We start from the raw sequence: 20,320 nt of genomic DNA, 5'->3' as shown, positions 1-20,320 counted from the left end.
CTTCAAAGGCACAAAAGTAATTGGTATAACAGCTTTACCTTTCTAGAAGGAAATGTACTTTCTTAGCATGATAGATAAACTCAGCCCAAAACATACCATAGTTTTGCCAGATTACTTTGTTTACAGTATGTTTGTTCTGAGACTAAAACTTCATTGTCATCACTTTATGGCAACAGATAATATTCCTTTAAAGTGTGCATAGGTTACAGTAGAGCAAACTTTCTTCCTTGCCATTAGAGTACAATGAAGACAGTATCAAAATACTTGAGAACATAAGACTTTACAAGTGAAGCTAAACTAATAACGATCTTATCTGAACTAAACAGAAGTGGATAGAGAGACTACATAGCAGTTTAGACCCTAAGGCCCTCACTCTTTTGGCAACTGTATCTGGCTAACTCTCTGCAAGCCAGACTTGCATATGTAGATAGCAGCTGCAGAAGGGAGAGCCTGGGAATCCATGCAGACAGGAGGTGGATGAGGAGGGGACTTCTGCATGCAGCATCAAGACAGCTAATCTGGCTCACTGTGCAAAATGCTGAAACTCTGATGGATTCACAGCCCTTTCAGCATGCTTTTGGAGACCTGAATGTTCACTACCTCCTACTACAAATGCACCATTTTAATGGGGCAGAGACATTTTGTGATATTGAGCAGAACCAGAAATCAGATCCCTTATGACAATGTTTATATATTTCCTACAAGGTTCGTTTCCCCTTGTAAAATGCACATCTCATTTTCCCTGATGAATGACATCACAGACCTTCATAAACATCTTTCTTTTACTATAGTCCAGGTGTAGTTATTCACCTGAGTCAATATATCTAACACAATTAATTGAAATAAATCTATAAATCTTGAACAGCTGCAGCTTTTGGGGAAAAAAAAATGCTTTATGGACACAGATCTATTGTCACCCCCCGCACAGTCATATTTTCACCTGCACACATAAACACGCAGACACTCATCATATATGACTCTGTAGCCATTCTCAATAACATTCATTCCACTTTAAAACCACCTGTCAAAACAGCCGTTTAATTAGGTTAAGCTGTCTGGCTTTGTGAAAAGCTTTTACTGTACTCTGTTGTCCTTGCTGTAAAATTAATAGTTTGACCAACTTCTGAGGGGGCAGGTTTTTGCACTTGTGAAAATCAAATTAAAGCCACCTTTGCCAAACAGGATAAAAAAAAAAAAAAGATCTTTGTGTCTGAAATTTTGAAATCAACACTTCATTTATTATAATCTTTTCCTAGTGCCAACGTACAAATTCTGTAAAGAAATGTAACTGCAGCTGCAAAGAAGCCAAGACCGTAACATGTCGCACATCACCCTTGCAGTTGGTGGGGCAACTCTGAGATGATGAAACCACCAAAGGGCTTGCACTTTACTCCACATAACCTATTTGTTGTCCAAGTCACTGAGGAAGAAGGAGACTCTTTTCACGTTACTGTGATCTCTCACACTTGGGTAAGTCTCATTCCTGTGGCTGTCAAGGTAACTTTGTGCTGGCCTCATGAATCACAAGCTCCCTGAATACCAGCTTAGCTGGGAGTGAAAATACTGTGGTGATACTGATCTGTCAGAATAACCTTTTCTGTCAAGTGACAGCACTCAAAGAAAGAGCATGTCTAAGAAGAAGAGAGTATTGTTACATTATAGTTACATCCTGGTAACTCCTAAGGAACATGGGCTCCTGCCTGTAGGGATAGGCTTATTTCAGTGGGAGCAAAAGTCTAAATTCCCATGTCACTGATTCTACCGATTTCCTTCAGACTAGTGAAGCTCTTAAATATAATTGGAGGAAAGCTTCCATTTATTGTGGTAGTTAATACTGATGTCACTTGCTAATACTGTTATTACAGTACTATACCAAAGGTCTATTTAGTATGCAGGCCAGTTTCTACAAACTTATTAAAAAATTAACATGATTCCTGAGGCTCTTACAATCTAATTAAGGCACAGTTATACAAGAGATGATCAAGTAAACCTTCCCTGACAATGCATATGCAGGTTTGTAAATTTTATTTTAGTTTTGTACTAACAGGTTGCTTATGTGTTGACTGGCAAGAGTTTGGCGATTGTTTTTTATTTTTATAGTAACTGTGTGGTAGGAAATTTATTTTTTCTGAATGATAGCAGACCCTTCAATAAAAAAGAAATAATTAACAATAATTCATCTTCTGATAGTTACTTATGGTTTTCCTCTTGGTTTGGTTTGGTGGCTCACAGCAGAGTTGGCCGCTTGGGATAACACAAATTAACCAGGTTTTATCAACAACAAATTTCAAACATACAGTGCTCTCAAATACTCAAGCATGTACACAGAAAGACTATCCTAAGGTATAGTTATCCTACAGCTACTCAGGTCAGGTTCAAAATCTACGTGAAAAGATTAGTATATGAAAGCTTGAAGCATAACTTCTATTTAAACTTAAATATTGTCCAAGTTCACTACAGTTGGGAAATAAACTATTTCTGATCAAACTTCTCCTGATTCTCTGGATACACTTTCACTGGGACCCTTCATTTTTATTCTTGAATGTAAGCCAGTCCCAGTCAGCCGTTTGCCATCTACATTCCAAAGTCATCAGAAACTGGTTTTGAACAAGCGAATGAGCCACCTACATTTTATTCTTTCTTTTTACAAACTAAAATGTAACATTTTTTGTTTCTGCCAGCTTTTCTTCCAAGCTTCCTTCTCTTTATTTTTCTTTGTTATTGCTGTTTTCTGAAAATTTGTATGAGATAAGTGAAGCATGCCTTTATTTTCCAGGCTCATATTACACTTCTATGTGTGGTTTTCTTAAAACTTTTCTGGCTCTACAATGCTGCTTTAGCAGACCAGAAGCTGTGGTTTACCAAGAATGCACTCTGGAATGCATGATCAGTGGTAACTGCAGTTTCTATGTACCTACCAGTTCTTTTTATGATAACCAGAAAATGACATACAAACAATTTCTTTTTTATTTTATGCAATAATTCTATAGCTGATACCAATTCTCTGGATTCAAGTGGAGTTCTACTACACCAAGTTACTCGCATTGCTTTAGGCCTTTAATTGTTTGTTTTACTTGTAGAATGGCTGAAACATTTCTGCTTTGCATAGTATTGTATGCAGACTGCTGTGCTAGGACTTCTCACTCGCTGTTTTTTTTTTGTTTCTAAAATGTTAACTTTATTCGGTTTGATACAATATCTAATAGGGACTTGCAGAAACAAAATTTAACACACACACACACACCCCCCTCCATGCTCCTAAGCATATACTACTGCAGTTTACCTTTGTGTCACATCTGATGATCAGGCAGCTACAGGGCAAGCATGACCTTCTGAAATTTCATAATCTGTATAACTTTTGTGTGGAAGAGATTTCCTGCAGATTTCCTGCAGATTTTCCTGCAGCATCATTTCCTGACAGCACAGTGAAAGTGCCAGCTGTGGCTCTCCTTGACCTGACCTGCCAGCATGACGTACACTGAACATACCAGTCACAGTAGAGACGTCCTTCAGATGGCCACACTTTCTGCCTTGTTCTTTAGTATCCATGTGTGCAGCACCCAAGATTTCAGTCCAACAACTTTAAACTCAAGACTCTTAAATTTCTAGCCTGGATTCTCCAGGTAGAAAGCTTTTGGACTCCCATTCCTAGGTCATATATCTCATTTTTTACTGTTGGAAATTAGAAAACAACAGCTAAATTTTTATTTTCTTGATACTCTTTTGCTGTACTCTGGTTTTGAAGCAAGCAATATGTTTCTAACATTGTCTTACATAAGAGTTCATCTTGCTTTCAGAAACACATAGTATTTTGGTTAGATTCTCCTCAGAAACTAAGAACTGTGCTGGAAAGAACAAGACGTGGATTTGTTAGGATTCTTTTTTTAATATTCTTCATTCTCAGCAGCTCAACTCATCACACAGAGAGAGTGACCAAGAACCCATGCCCTGGGGGCATTTTCTGTTCCAGATTCTGATAGGGACAATGTACAACTTACCTAACAGTGCATGAATATAAGATAGAAATTACATTTAATATAGCTGAATTTATGAGAGCAAGCAATCTAGCTTCTGCCTGAGCTATAGACTGAAACTCAGTTTCCTTATATCCCCTGTTCACTTGCCCAAACAATCAGCCCAGTAGTGCATAATCTCTTTCATTTTGTAAAAATTCTGTGATGGGTGGTATAATGACTCAGTATCTTATTCTTACTATTTTCTTATACCCTGGCAGCTGTTGCACCACTGCTGCTAAAGTTGTAATTTTGCACTGGCTCATGGCGTGATTGTTAATGCTTGTTCTTCATCAAAAGTGTAATGGATGTGAACAGTAATTGCATAGAGTTAAAAGGGGTTAATTGGGCACACAAGCTTCTCTGCAGGTTGTCCGCTTGGCTGTAATATCCAGCAACACTGCAAAAAAGCACCTTCTCAGTAAAAATATGATGTCTCTACATAACACACAAAGCACACTGACATCATTCGGACAGGTAGAGTACTATGCTAATCCATTATTATTGCCAGGCAGAATTTTTTATAAATATCTACAAAGTACTCAATTAATTTTGTTAGTGGCCCTTTTTACCACAGTGAAAGACAGAGAGAAAAAAAGAAGTCTGCTTTCAGAGCATAAGATATATGTTTTATAATTCAGTGAATGCCAGAAAAGACTGTATGTGACCGCATGTGTGTATGACAAGAAGAGGGGGGAAGAAGGAGAGAGAGAGTTTCTATTAATTTTATTATCTGTAGATTCTTTTCTCTATCACATTTCATTCATCTAATTATCACTTTATAGCTTTGCAGGAAAACAATGATCAGTGTTTGAAAATCATAAGGTACTGAATAAGCACTAGGCACAATCCAATGTATATTTATGCATATATACCTGTAGATGCTGCTAGTTGGAAAGTTTGTGTGGGCATTCAGCCTATAAAGGCTCCTTGTCTTGATAACTCTCAAGTACTGTGACTGATGGCAAAGAGGCAGGCAGATGTCAACTATCCTCCTCCCGGTGAGCAAAGCATTGTGCTACAAAAACAGCTGACGTTAATGGACTTTCTGTGGCACTCCTGTGAGTGAAATACTCCACAATGAGAGTGGAAGGCAGATTCTGGACGCTGTTATATACTAAATAAATTTCCGTCTTCTGTGTCTCTCAGAATAAAAGGATATATTATCTAATGATGCTTAAAGGTTGGAGTGATTTTAAGGCATAATAATACTACCAGTTTTTAGTCGTACAAGAAGTATGTCTATGTTATTAAGCTTATAAACAATGCTTATAAAAATTCTTCCTTTGGGGAAGGAGGGATGGTACTGATTTCTGTATGCATATGTGCAAGCAGCTGAATCCTGTTTGTTTATTCACACATTCATTTTCCCATGATAGCCAACCAGACGAAAAAGGTACAGATAATGATATCCAAAATATCTGCACATATAGTGTGACTCAAGCCAATGGATGTACACAGGAGACAGGGATGCACCCTCTATACATGTTAAAAAGGCTTGTAATATAGTTACTTTATAGCTCTGCCTTTGCTAATGAATTCTGTACTACTGTGATTTAACTACCTCCTGCAAATTCCTACTGTTTGATGCTCTTCAGAGGGACAAAACAAGTTGATGATCTTGTTTTTATCACATTTTCAGCCATGTGTTCTCACAAAAATGCCTGTCTCTTCTTTTATAAAAACATCTGCAGAAGGGATTTGAACCAGAATAGTCACACTGTCAAAGTTTTGTTGATGTAAATTTCTTTAATATAAATAAATATAAATATATAAATATAAAAATAAGTCAAGTGTTAGTAACTTAGGAGATTTAGTTCCATCCAAAGTAAAATCAGCCAATGTGCTTTTCATAAAGTAATTTCAAATATTTTGAAAAAAAAAAATGCTGGGTGCATTAATATTACCCACTCTTATGCTGTATATGTTTTTTGCTTGAGTAAATATGAAATAAATAATAAGTAATTGAAGGAAACCCTTCTTGCTTCACTGTATGCTATATTTTATGTTAGCAGGACTTGGTATATGCATCAGCAGGGAGATACAACTCATAATAGGAGCCAATGTCATTTCACACGCTTCCTTTAAGCCATTCTCTCTGAATATTTTACAAACAATGATTAAAGCTCACAGCCTCATTGGGCTTATAATAAAGTATTACATTCCTACCATACAGATGAATAGAATTATGTTTTAGAGATGAGTGCAGAATATGGTCTCTCAAGCCCTGCTGTAAATAGGGCATGCCAAGATAGCTCTAAAAAAATGTTTCAACAGTCCTATTGGGTATCGCTTCTATTGTATTAGAGGTGCAAGCCAATGGTTAATAAAGTAGTTCATAAATTTGCAGTCTCTTATCTGGGTGTAGAAATGATGCAAGTCCTTAAAAGTACATAAGATGTTGTTGAGCTGAATGAAAGTAAAGGAACACTGTCAACCCGATATCTAACCAATTACTAAAAGTGAGATAAAAGTAATTCTAGAGACATTTACGAGAGCCTGGCTGCTTCCTAGAACTTGCAGGAGGATTATTTGTAGGTAAATCAGACATTTCTGGCTGATTTCTGGCAGGTCATATTCCCAATATTTTTCTGCTCTGACCACCTTGAGGTTCAAAGATCTTTGATATAGAAACTTTCCTTCCCTACAGAGAGCAGTCATTCCACCTGGACTTATACAAGCTTTAAAAGAGTAAAAAGATTCCTTGTGTGCTCTTCCCAAGCTGCATGCACACACAAAGAACTGATACTATCTGGCTGCAGGTAAATATTGTGCTTGGAGGAGTAGGGAAAGTAAAAAAAATAAAAATGTTTAAAAATATTTTCTGTTCTGTTCACACCAGAAAAAATCTGCTGGCTTGGTCCCCTGACAATGCAAATAGCACACTATTCTTTAGCAGTGTTGTGCATATATACACATATTGTACCTGTCTGAGTGTGGAAGCTGAGTTCATGCTGTGGGTGACAAACTTCCAACTAAGTTTTAATCTTTTGGGTGGTACTGTAAGGGAAGTAAAAGACTCTAAGAATCTTCTATTGAAGTACAGTTAAAGTTATAAGGAAAATAATTACCTAGCACTGTTTTTTAATGCTTAGGTGGTAGTGACACAGAGAAAAATGTAATTCTTACTGAGGTCTGCAATATGTTAGATCTCCTCTGGCAACTTCAGTTCAAATTTCTAAAATCTTTGTCCTATGTATCAACTGGAAAATTTGTAACAGAAATTGTTATTCAGTAGAACCATCCTAGAAGTTAAAATAGGATTAAGACATTAGGGAGACTAAATCTTAGAGATTGCTTTTATTTTTCAGGTAACAGGTGCAAATTCAGAAGAAATTTGATACATGCTGAAATACATAGAGAAAACACATATTTTCTTTCTGGACATATTTATATTTCAACAAATGTGGGCAGAGCGACTGTGTCACACCAAGCACTCAGAAGGGCCTCCAAAGGTGTCCAGAACAGGAGAAAACAGAAAAGTCTGCCCTGGCATTGTGTGACAAACCTCACTGTTTCCTTAAATAAGACTAATGTGAGTAGGGGTGAAGAAGAGGAGCTACTGTTCCCTTAAAGTCTGTGCTTCATCTATATCTGATTTTTTTTTTTAAATTATGAACTTCCAGTGGATTTATATAGTCCACCTGAGCTGTATATGTAGTGATGCTGACTTGAGCTGTTTACACAGTTAGGTACACAGTGTCTTAAGTCCTACCCTGGAGAACCAGAAGATGTGCTGCTCTGTAGAGGTGCTCCTTAGGTAAAGGTCAGCTAAAATCCTACTAGAAACCTGTAGGATCATTTAAAGTAGTTCCTTAAGAGAGTGAGCTGTTTACTGGACATGGGATTCTTTGTGAAACTTTCACTGCTTTTCATAAGAGTCAGGGTTTCAGTGAGATGAACTTTCAGCTGTGCCAAAGCAGACTTATCTAAGCGGATCTAGCTGAAGATGTCCCTGCTCATTGCAGGGGGTTGGACTAGAGGACCTTTAAAGGTCCCTTTCAACCCAAATGATTGATTCTATGATTCTGTGATTCTACAATTCTGATTCTAAGTGGTCAATCTACCTCTAGAGATGCCTTGAGCCAGTAACTAACTCAGTGGTATAGGATGGGCTTGGGGTTGGGGGGTAGGGGAGAAACTATTAGGCTCAAGCACAAGCTTATTTTCAGGTTTAAAAAAGCAGAGGGTCTGAATAAAAGTAAAATTAAAGCTCTCACCACCAGCACAAGAGCAGGAGTATAAGAGTATAATATGTCAATTCCTGGAGTTATTCTGTGTGCAATATGCAGAAATAATTGAACGTCAGCAGCAGAATGCTGCCGTTAATGCATAAAGGTCTGTCTCATGCTGTTCCTGGACTTCTGGCTGCAGAGTGTCTCAGGTGGCAATGCATCTGTGCACATCCTCCGGTGATATAGGAACCCTAGTAATACATCCTAATGGAGCGTCCTAATAATATTTCTCACCTGGACTTAAAAGTGAGCATCTTGCTCTGTATTTATGCGAGCCTTATTTCCAGGCTCCAGTAGAGTTGCAAAGCTCTTCAAAGCCAGGGATAACAACTAAATGTGACATTTAAGCATACTCTGAACCATGCTTGCTTGTACCCTGAGTGGCCAGAGACGAGACTTTATGCCATTTGTACACTCTGAGTCACTTTTCTCTGCCTTTGAAACGGTGTCCATAAAATGAAAGATTAATGAGATCATCTGCAGCCATCCCTTGTGCAAATAACATTCATCCCCTCATCACTCTGCCTCTACAGAAATGACATTTAGCATGTTTCACACAATGCTGTCTGATATTACAGATTGCGCAGAGTCACTTCTGCCAGCCTCCCTATCCTAAAACTCATGTGCCTGTACAAAACTAAACGAGATTCAGAATCAGCAGGAATTTTTGAAGTCATTGCCCTGCATGAAGCGCACAGCCTAAATGGTGAAAAGTCAGAAACAATCATTTTGCCCATGCCCATCTGTTAGTTCCGAAACAGTTAATTTCTTCTGTCCTAGTAACCTATTAAAACCTATTAAAACACACTCGTCTACAAGCCACAACAGATCAACAAAATAATTACTGTAAGCAATCGAGGTTTCCAAAATTATTTCCTGACTTTTTAACTCCTTCTTTTCTTTTTTTTTTCTGAAAAATGATACAAAATATAATTTCTACATTGCACATAAAAATAAGTTTTGCAGAAGAAAGAAAGAGAGATATAAGGAGGGGGAGAGAGTAGGAACAAAAAGGAAGAAAGGAACGAAGGAAGGAAAAGGGAGGGAGGGAAAATGATGGACAGAAAGAGAAAAAGAGAGAAAGATGAAGGAAGGGAGGTAACAAGAATTGTCTAACTTGCATCTGCATGCAAAATGCATTCTGTAAAGTACAGGAAACTGGGTCCTATGTACCCAGTGAACTCATAAATTAAGTGATTTATGTTAAAGAAGTTTCATCCATATATATTCTCATAGACTGTTTATTTTGGTTATGAAGGAAACTACAAATCTGCAACTCATAAGTCATATAACTCCTTTTTCCTTAATTAACTATTTAACTAAAAACCATCTGGTAACCTGCCATATGCAATCAGCTCATTCTTCAGATTTTCATTGCAAATTCCTTGTTGTTATGATATCCAAAAGACCATTGTTATGGGGGAAAGGAAATTAATCCATGTCCCATTGTTCTTTGCTGCATAAAACTAAATCCTGTGCTTCTTCCTCCCTCCTCTGGGAATTTCTGTAGAGCAAGACAGAGCATGCATTAAAGCAGAGATGTTTTAATGGATCATTAGCTTTCTTACTGGAGGCTTCAGCAAAGGAAATATTCTGCTGTGGTCACTGTTGAGCACAAAATATATTAAGGGATATGACACAGATGTTTTTATACCCAAGTTATTCTTTGCCTCTACAAAATGCAATGCAGAGAAGAGAAAAAGGGACTAATTTAAGGAGCCTGGTATTTAGAGCTTTTGCCTTCATTAAGGACAGCAGCAAGCTCAGGCCCCAGCCTTAATTTAGACCATAGAAGTGACTTAGGGTCCCCTCTGGTTACCAGGTGTTCTTCTATAGTAACCACCCTCTGATTTTTGCAGGTGCTCTCTTTCTTTCTCCCTGTTCTTTGAAAACAGTGCAAATAAAAATGCCTTGTCCTAATGAATAACTTGCAATGTTCCAAACCAGTATCTTCATATAACAGTAAATCCAAATCTCATTCACCACTACCTATATGACCCTTATCATCAGTACCATCACATTGAGTCATTGTCATCATTGGACTGAGGTAGAGAAATGGCATAGTTGATATACCAGACATGGGGATAGCTGGTGTAACTTGCCTAAAAGTATTTAGGAAGGAATAGGAATCAAAAGTGTCTTGAATTAATTTCTGGAGAACTAATTATGAGGGATGTTCTTTACGAATGATAACTCCAGCTAAAACAAAGTAGAGGATTAAAATAATCCTGTTTGTATGTTTGTTTGCTTGAGTTTTTTTCCAAGTGGAATGTTTAGCTATTTTATGCTTTATGCAGGAATTGAACACTGCATCTCTTAGCAATTCTGCACAGCTCTGCCTTCTTTCTTCCACACATATGTTCCTTTGCCCTGTTTGAAGGAAGCAGTTTGACACACTAATTCAAATAAAAATCCATAGATAGACATTCTAGGAAAAATAGACAGTAAGAGAAGGGACAAGGGGAGACCATAATAATAAACAGAAATGCAACCTAACCTTAGGAGTATCTGGATTTGAAACCTTATTTCTCTGTCTGCATGTGCATGTGACAGACAGTAAAGCAAATGTAAAGAAAGGACAGTAGTGAGAAAGTAAGATGCAAATTTGTAAGTCAGGAGACTGGATATTAGAGTAGAGAGAAAGTAATGATAAAGCTTTGGGTGGAGCAGTCTCATCATTAAAGACTCTCATTTCTTTTTCATCTCAGCTCCTGTTATAAAACCCAGTGAAATGGATCCTGGAAATTGTAAAGCTGATTGCTGCATCAGTTTGGGGAAGATGAATACTGTTGTTATTGCTGCTCACTCTCGCTCTCCCGTACTCTGTCTTGTTCACTCACTGAGTCTGTATTTGGAATGCAGGAAAAACATTTCTCAGCTAACATGAGATTATATTTTTTACTAATGTTTGACATTTCCATGGCCTGTGATCACAGTGGAATTTTCTCCATAAAGTGATACCATCTCCACATGACTAAATCAGAGCTGAAAAACAGGCTCAGGAAGAAAACAAGCTAAACTTACCTGACCATGGCCTTGTATCAAGAAGGGATATAACCTGAGACCACCAAGCAAGGGGAGCCAGTGGAAGGGGAAAAGACTCCCAAATGGAGTATAAATGACTTGCTTTATATTATTTTAAATAGCTTGTGTGACCTCTAGTGGCCTTTGCTGCCTTCTCTGCACCTGCACCTTCAATTTGTGGTAGTCACCTGGACCTACTGATGGAGCAGCATATTTACAGGGATGTTGGCTACTGTCAGGTGTCTGCTGTGGAAGCACAAGTCAGCCACGGGTTAGGGATAGATATGTCCACACTTTTTTTCCTTAAATAAACACGGGGAGGGGGGGGAAATTAATTGAAATAAGCATAGCAACTTCCCCTTCCTCCCAAACATATCCCAAGACAGAATCACGGAATGGTTGAGGTTGGCCTAGTCCAACCCCCTGCTCAAAGCAGGATCACCTCGTGCAGGTTACTCAGGTCTCTGTCCAGTTTAGTTTTGAATATCTCAAAGGATGGAGACTCTACAGCATCTCTGGACAATCTGTTCCGCTGTTCAGTTACCCTCAGGAAAAAAAAACAACACTCTACTTTTATGATGTTTAAATGGAATTTTTTGTATTTCAATTTGTGCTTATTGCTTCTTATCCTCTCACTAGATTCCACTGACAAGACCTAATGCATGTTTTTTTTAAGAATGTGAAGAACATATGATACCCACAGTAGTGACAGATTAAAATAAAAGTTTTAAAATCTACCACACATGCATATTTTTGCAGGGTGGATTTTTTCCTTCTTTCTTTCTGTCACTCCAGCAATTTCCAGGGTATCTGAGCTGTAGCACACTCCACACAGTCCTCACTCTGTGTTTGTTTGACTGGGCTATGTATTTGCTTCCTACTGCTCTCAGGATCCTCCTCATTTCTGCTCCTGCTGGATGCTCCCAGCTTGCCCCTTGCCTCAGTCCCTGCTGACCCCTCACACACTCTGTGACATCCCTCACTTTCACAGGAACTCCTGCCCTTAAAAACGCATAAGATCTCCCTCCATCTCCAAAAAGGATCCAGACTTTTGCATCAAAAAGTCAAACAGGTGATCTTCTTTCCTGCTGTTCAGTCACATTTTTTAATGGAACATAATATAAACAATGTATTGCAGGAGAAGAACAAATAATGTTTGCTGACTGTTAGGTGTAGTTGGTAAACATTACTGCTAGCTTTCCAATATGCCGGTGTGCTTAGATTAAGCTGGGAATTTTTCCAAAACTCTCATTGAAAAAGATGTATTACATCAAATCAGAAGAGATTCTTTTACAAGGTTAGTATTACATTATGCTGTGAGCAGCAGATGGTGCGAGTACTTGTATAGTAAAGATATACAAAAACAGATGATGTAATGAAGGTATATCCTTCTTTGCTTGACCTAGAATAATTTTATGTGTTAATAGATTTAGCTTTGTAGCGCTTTTACACTGCATGTCACCATCTTCTCCCTATTTTACAGACAAGGAATCCAAAGACAAGGAATCCAAAGATCATTACATCAATGTAGATTTCATACTACAGTAACAGTTTGAGTGACATGAGTAAACCAACACAGAAAGTATGTAGGAGAAACAGAGTGATATTCCAGTGTTTTTCCTTGCTTTTTGCTTTCCCTCTTGCTTTCCCTTCCCTTCCCTTCCCTTCCCTTCCCTTCCCTTCCCTTCCCTTCCCTTCCCTTCCCTTCCCTTCCCTTCCCTTCCCTTCCCTTCCCTTCCCTTCCCTTCCCTTCCCTTCCCTTCCCTTCCCTTTCCTTCCCTTCCCTTCCCTTCCCTTCCCTTCCCTTCCCTTCCCTTCCCTTCCCTTCCCTTCCCTTCCCTTCCCTTCCTTTCCATTTCTTTTCCATTTCTTTTCCATCTCTTTTCCATTTCTTTTCTGTTTCCTTCCCTTTCTCTTTTACTTTTTATGTTGTTTTTAACCACAGGGTCTGCCTCTGCTAATGAAAATATGAAAGATTTAATCCCCCAATGTACATCACAACGTCACCAACCTTGATTGACTTTAAATAATGAGGATGATGGTAAGAGTAGGATCACATTAAAACACTATCAGAAAAGCTTAGATTAATTTGATTTTCCCATATGTATGAGCAGGAGCATTTCCTGTACTCAACAGCATATCTGAAAGTAGGAAGTCTTTTGCAATCACAGAGAAGTTATATTAAAACAATCAAAGAAATGAAAAAACCAACCCAACATTCATCCTAATCATCAAAATATATTTCAAGCCACCAGCTGTTGAGCTAGCCTGGACATTTTTCAACCTCAAGGGATATTAGTTTTGACCCTTTTGGCCTTTTGATTTAATAATTTTACCGTGTGATTGAATTCTAATATTGAGGTGCCTGGGAAGAGATGTCTGGTGCTGAGCTGGTATTGCTCAGGCGGAGCAGATGGGATACATCGTGTATGGAAGAAGAAGTTGATATTTCTTGTTAGTTATGTTTGCACTGTGCTGCAATTAAATAAACACAGTAAATATACACACATAGTTTTTGTTTTCTGGTGGTTTTTTTATTCCTAAAGGAAGAGCAGATTCCTTACCTGTTTGTGAGAGATAAGCTATAATGTACTGTTAACATACTGTTTTTATCTCTGCTCAGCAATAAAGATGGTTTATAAATGATATCTCTGCCATAAGGTAAGCACAGATAATAGACCTGATTTGTACACAGCATATGGGCCTTTGCATCCAATTTATTTCCTTTTTTATTTCTTGGATTTGCCTAAGGCCTGTGTTCTGTTTGTTTAGGTTTTAATCCAAAAATGAATCTTAAAGACATGTCTTCAAATTGTGCATTGTTCCTGTTATTAAAAAAGTGTAATTCAGACATCTGCTAAACTGTCCCCAAATATAATCTTAAGAAAGACAAAACTAACACAGTTCTAGCCAATTATTGTGTTAAAGCTACATGGTGGAACTTTAGCATCTGTATTTAATAAAAATGTGTTATAATGAAAATATGCAGTTTAAAAACTGCGTCTGAAATTTCATCACTTATCTAGAGGAACTTTTTTTGTAGCTATATAAGCATTAAGCATGCATTGCGGCTAATGCTGTTTTTTTTTTTAAAATGGCTTTCTTTAAGACAGAATAAAGTTAAATTAGCATAGTTCAAAGAAAGCTATAAAACAGCTTAGGGGGTCTACTTTTTGCCTAATGCCTGTGAGACTTGCCAACATCCAAATCAGTGAATCCAAAAACTTCACTAAGCTATTTCTAGCCCTTGAAGAGCCAAAAGTCTCTCTCAGGAAGGAGTCTGACCACTGTGTCTTTGGAAGTTAGAACAGTCTCCTGTGAGACTGCTGTATTTTAAGGAAAAGAGTTAGGCCTTCCTCAGTTTCTGTATCAAACAACTTTGGCACATGGATCAGCATTTTCAAATGGATTCAGTTCTGTGTCAGATTTAATTGAAGTCTTAGTCCTAACATGATTAGCAAAAACTCAGTAATAACTCTTTTATGTGCTGCTGCATCCATTACTACAACAGTTTAAAATGTTGCTGTCATGGCCCACATGGTTGTCTGATATTATGCCTCTAATGGAAGTTAACAGAGTGGTGGTAACAGATGATGTGTCCACTGGAATCCTATCACAGACTAAAAGACAATATGTTAGCTTAAACTGTTTTCAAGACTATTCTGATTAAAGTAGCTTTGCCTTTGAAATGGACAAAATAAATTAATATAATCTAGAAGAGTAGCTCAGTTCCAGAAAAAAATAACTGAATTTTATTTTCTTTACGAAATCTTATTTCCACTAAAATCCATTAGGACATAACACAAAATTTCTGTGTATGAAAATCTTGTTGATTTCCAAGGGATAAAGATCTCACTCCAACTTTTTACAGTGTCAGATTTGGCCAGAGAAAACTTCCCTTTTCTTCAGTGCAAAATAAGCCAACCACCATTCTTGCTGCAAATAAGACAACAGATCCTCAGAACTATGATTTTTCCCCCTTCAGATCAGTAGAGCTTGAATAACAACCCCATCTACCAGGCCTGTAGAAAAATCAGAGAGGCCTTACCTCCTATACATGGAGGGTCTGTTTTGAAACTCTGCCTAATGGGCAGACTTTACCCTTCTGTTTTTAGATGCCAGGTGACTAAATGAAACAAGAGCCAGAGCTGGGTTCTGAAGGAAGAAAAATATTTATTCAGTTTTTTAAAGTTTCATTGATCCTACTTCCAGAAAGCAGTGACTGAACAAGAGGGCATCATCTCACATGTCCATTACTAAAGAGTATTATGAAGAAGCCATGTTCCATGAACTCATTAAAAGAGACAGCTAAAGGTGCAGAGGGTGTCCACATTCCATCTGGTCTCTGTCTCCAGAGACAACCGTGCCATTGTGGTATACATTTCCTGCAGGTAGCTCACAGGAGAGGGCAATGAAACTTTGCTAAAGGTGTAGTTGGTAATATTATCTGACTCTATGAGGTTGAAGCTCCTTCAGATATTAAGAGGCAGTGTTCTGGCTGAGTTCTCAATATTGAGATAACACCTAAAACTAAAGTCTGGTACTTACAATCATTTAAAATGTCATGACACCCAGATATCTGTGAAAGGACATAAATGTAGAAAAATTAAATTAAAATTCCTGTCGTTAGATATATGTTGTAGGATCTGTGAATCTTACTAACCCGATTCCATTCCACACATCTTGAAACTACAAAGTGGAAAAGGAGAATTTAAAAATAGCAGAACAATTGGTTTAACTTCAATTAATCTGAAAAGTGTCAGCAAACAAATCAGATTTGTAAGCGCTTGAGGAAAACACGATGATGAATATTGGCCAACTTTGACTGTCAAGCACAAACTGTAACAAGGCAATCTAGTTTCTGTCTATGATGTTGTAAAAGTTGATACAGATGGAGAAACAGTAGAAGTCATACAGTTTGTTTTCTGTGAAGCTTTTATCTCACATGGCATTTTCATCAACAAATTAGGGAAATATAAAAGAACTACTGCGGGGAGATGCAAAACTGGTTCCACACTCAGTTATCAACAACTCAGACAGCAGAGAGGAATGAAGTGGCAGAATGGGAACTTGCATGAATGTAGTGATGTTTCATATTCATATTCATGACACACAGACAAGAAAATAGTTTAAAAGGTTCAGAACATGTGAGTTCAGAATGCTTCTTACAAACCACAGAACTTTTTTGAACTGAGCATCAAACTGAGTTTTTAGAATAAACATAAAATTAATAAATAGCCAACCCAGGCAATATTGACTTTTGAGGTCTACAGACACTCAGAAATGAAATTTCTGAAATGAAGTAAGAAATCTAATAATTTTAAAATGTGCTTCACAGAAATAAATACAAATAGTTTAAAAAAGGGCTATTAGGGACTGGCACAGCAAAGGACCAACAAGTCTGACTTCCATGCTGGAAGACAAAGTACAAAAATATATAGAACTAATAGTGAATATAATATACATGGGAAGGTCAGACCAGAGATCTTTCAAAGATCACTTAACACATCGATAAAGCGTGAGGAGAGGATGTTATCACAGGCTGAATGGGAATCAACAGGGTATTGCTATGTTATGAAAAAGAAAATGCCAAATTGGAGTAACAGATGAAAGAGCGATATAATTCTGATTTCCTTAGCATCTCATTATTATATGTAGTTTTGTTGTGATGCATTTGAAAAAACAAGTAACTGCTTGGACAGAGTCATCAGGAAAGAAAAGAAGCAAAAGAAAAGATCTTAAAAGCATGAATGACAAGAAATGACCAAAGGATCTGACCTTGCTTAGTCAAGAAAGACATGGCAGAGGTTAGAAAAAGTAGTACTTAAAATCAAAAAGGTCATGTAGAAGAAAATAATAGATGTTATTTCATTCTCCATGTCCAGGGCTAGTAAGATAATTAATAATGGACTCAAGTTTCAGCAAGGGTTTAGACAATGTGTTGGGAAACTTTAACTAAACTCCGGATGCAATTCCCTGGGACATAGTATTTATCACTAAATATAAAGCATTGAACAGACATTTATTTGGAGTGTCATGAAGTAGAAGAGGGGGAAGGATTAGAGGGCTTAGAACATCCTTCCCAGACTAATTTTCTGTGATGCAATAATTATATCCACACATTTCAAGTTCTGTTTCAGGAATTTTAATCTAAGCACTTGCACCTATCCTCAGTAGTTGTAGAATAGTTCAGTTATGACTTTAATTATAATATTTCCTACAAAACAGCTTTGTCTGTTCCCTCATAGGAAAGTACTGATCAAATGCTTGTTGGGAATTGCTACAGTATTCCTCAAAGACTAGTTTGGGCAACATTTATCCCAGGCCATTATCATTCCAAAGTGCTGACTAATGTCATGACTGATCTCAGTTAAGAGCTAGTAATGAATGGCAGGCATTCTTTTTCCGTCTATAACCTTGAATTAGGTATGTTCTTCAGTTTACAGGTTGGTGTCAAATTTAAGGCTTTGTATGTGGAGACATTTTACATTGGAACGCACACATTTAGTAACCAAATGAGGAAGAGAGCACCTTACTACTAAGAGAGTTCAAGAGATGTTAATAGGCAATTCAAGAACAGATGACTTCGCGTTTCCAAAGAAAAAAATAAAACAGTCTATAATTTAATAAGAAGAACGTCAAAACTACCTCTAGATCATTACAGGTAGACAAGCTTTGGGAAGAAAAAACTATTTGGGAAGGGAAGCCCTAGAGGATCCTGAGAAATTACAGGCTTGAAGAGTTCCTATGAAAAGATTTGCACTAACAAAACCAAAGCAAACAAACAAAGCTCAGTGTGGCTTAGAAAGAACATCTGATTGTCCAGGAGGAAGTCCTCAGAAAGTAGTTACGCAGTAAGATGGAGACACATCTTGAATGAAAGAGTCTCCAACTGAATACTGACAAAAGACAGAAAAATCTGATTTTTGTATAATTCAATAAAGTAACGCCCTTTTGTTACCTGTTCTTTACAACCATCTGTAACATTGTTGTATATTGAATGGGTTAAATATTTTTATTTGCATTTTATCATAATCTGGTTCAGATTGTGGCCATTAAGATACATATGATTAACAGCAAGCTACTATACATCAACAGATGTGGTGATCCTTAAAATTGGGTTCTTATCAAGTTCATATCTTCCCTAAATATTGAAGCAAGAAATTCAAAAGGTAAAAAAACCTATTATTCCATTTATGATGCATGGAAAAGAGAATTAAGAGAGGAAGAAATATTTTTCAGTAGTAAGTGTGTGGCACTGTAGTGACAAGGACAACTGAAGCCTGAAGGTCCCAAAGGATTTGTTCAAGAGTGCTGTAGTGTTTGTGTTCCTACCACCCAGCCACTTGAATATCAGCCTATTAAACAAGCAAGAATAAGTTTTTTGAAGTTACTGTCAAGGAGAGGGACTCACTTTACTGAACAGGTAAAAGAGTAAGGTTCAACCAGCATGTTTCTGCTGGAGATTAAAAGATAAGATAGCACAGGGAATTTGCAGAATTAAAAGTCCTTTGCCTGGCTAAAGACTGCTTTAACCAAGAGAATGGTCACAGCCAGATGTGTAACTGCACACAGAGAAACAACTGGTTGCTTTTGATGACAGTTAAGCAAGACGTAACGTGCCCGTTGAGAACATAGAGTGTAGAACATAGGACTGTGAGGGGGGGAAAAAGCCAGAATAGACAGAAGCTTTTACAGTCCTGGAATACATCACAAAGAATGGGGAGTGTTATTAAGACAATACACTTGGAGAAATCAGCTGGGGAAGAGCAGGTATTTATCCTTGAATGAGAAGGTGTAGGGGCCTCTCACTAGTGGGAGTTGCTACTTACTTGGAGGCATGCTGCCTGAAATGGTGACTTCTTCCATGGTAAACATAAAAAGGCTAAAAACAGAGAAGTTGTGGATGACAGATAGAGTTGCCACTGTCAGCAAGCCAGAGGTAGCTAAAGACTAGGATCCGCTCGCTGACACGAATACTGGGAGAGGAGATATGGTGTAAGGAGCATCCCTGCTGCATGAGACTACCTGTGCCACAAGAAGATTTTATGTGTCAGAAACAAAACTCTTTTTATGTAGAAGACCTTGTCTCAAAGTGCCATTGCAGGCCTGAGATAGTAAAGAAATTCCTCAGGGAAAATTGTGTCTGTGCAGAGACAAACCTCAAAGATGAGAGGGGTGGTCAGAAAGAGACCTGCAAACTGTTAGACACATGCTATACTTTTACAGCTAGCACATTACTGTTCTCAGTTAAGGTCAGGAGTGTTTCTGATGTGCTCAAGAAATTATTTTTCTTCACCCTAGCAGGCAGGGTGAAGTAATGAAGGACTGCTGCAGTTTTCATGACCAGATCTCGAAAGCTGAAAAGCGTATTTGCTTCCAGGGAAGCCCCACTCAGTTCCTCTCTCAGATGGTTGAACAGCCATTTTGAATGGTCTTCATGGTCATTATGAGTGCACTCATGAATCAGGCTAGATGGAGAATCAGGCTAGATGCCTCTAATTCTGGCAAGAAATTCTGCTACCTAATATCTTAAAGCAAGTGCTTTGTCCTTTCAGATAAGAACTGAAAAGACAACTTTTATGATCCTAATTTTTAAGTAATTATAAAATTATTACAATTGCCTCCCATTATCCAGAAATAAATTTTCACCAAAATGCTTAAGCCTAAATTGAAAATATATGCAAACAAAAAGGTTGCAATGACAGCACACTATCACTTCATTTACTCTCCGTCTGCTACGAGGTACTTCAGGAATCTAAGTGGTTCATCAGTTTAGACACCCATACAGACAGTAAAAACAGAAATCTTCAGATCTCAGTGTATATTTTTTTGTGAAGCAGCACTATATTGAAGGAGGAACTTCATGTATTCAGAGTGCTATATGGTGTTTTAAAACCCACCTCACATTTGATAGAACAAAGTATGACCAACGGCCAAAGGACCTGGAAGAAGGGGTACGGCTGGAATAGTTGCAAGAAGTCTTTTGAAGTAGAGGACTTGATGTTGCCCTTAATCCTTAAAAACTACTTTAAGATACAAAATTCT

General features: G+C 37.7%; 1 long non-coding RNA gene across 2 annotated transcripts in view; it reads left to right on the top strand.

Annotated features, from left to right (window-relative positions):
* Positions 1–12,964, top strand: part of LOC142061944 (uncharacterized) — a 41,777-nt gene extending 28,813 nt beyond the window's left edge. The window contains exons 4-7 of one of the 2 annotated variants that reach the window (XR_012662313.1): positions 1,257–1,470; positions 6,664–6,775; positions 7,325–7,548; positions 10,957–12,964. This is a non-coding gene — a long non-coding RNA (uncharacterized LOC142061944). The remainder of the gene's footprint in view (positions 1–1,256; positions 1,471–6,663; positions 6,776–7,324; positions 7,549–10,956) is intronic. The other variant, XR_012662314.1, reaches the window with a different exon arrangement.
* Positions 12,965–20,320: the final 7,356 nt, after the last annotated feature.

The sequence above is a fragment of the Phalacrocorax aristotelis genome, chromosome 9 (genome assembly GCF_949628215.1).
Source record: "Phalacrocorax aristotelis chromosome 9, bGulAri2.1, whole genome shotgun sequence".
Classification (NCBI taxonomy): domain Eukaryota; kingdom Metazoa; phylum Chordata; class Aves; order Suliformes; family Phalacrocoracidae; genus Phalacrocorax; species Phalacrocorax aristotelis.
Note: the sequence above shows the minus strand (reverse complement) of the source record. Positions and strands in the feature narration are given on the sequence as shown.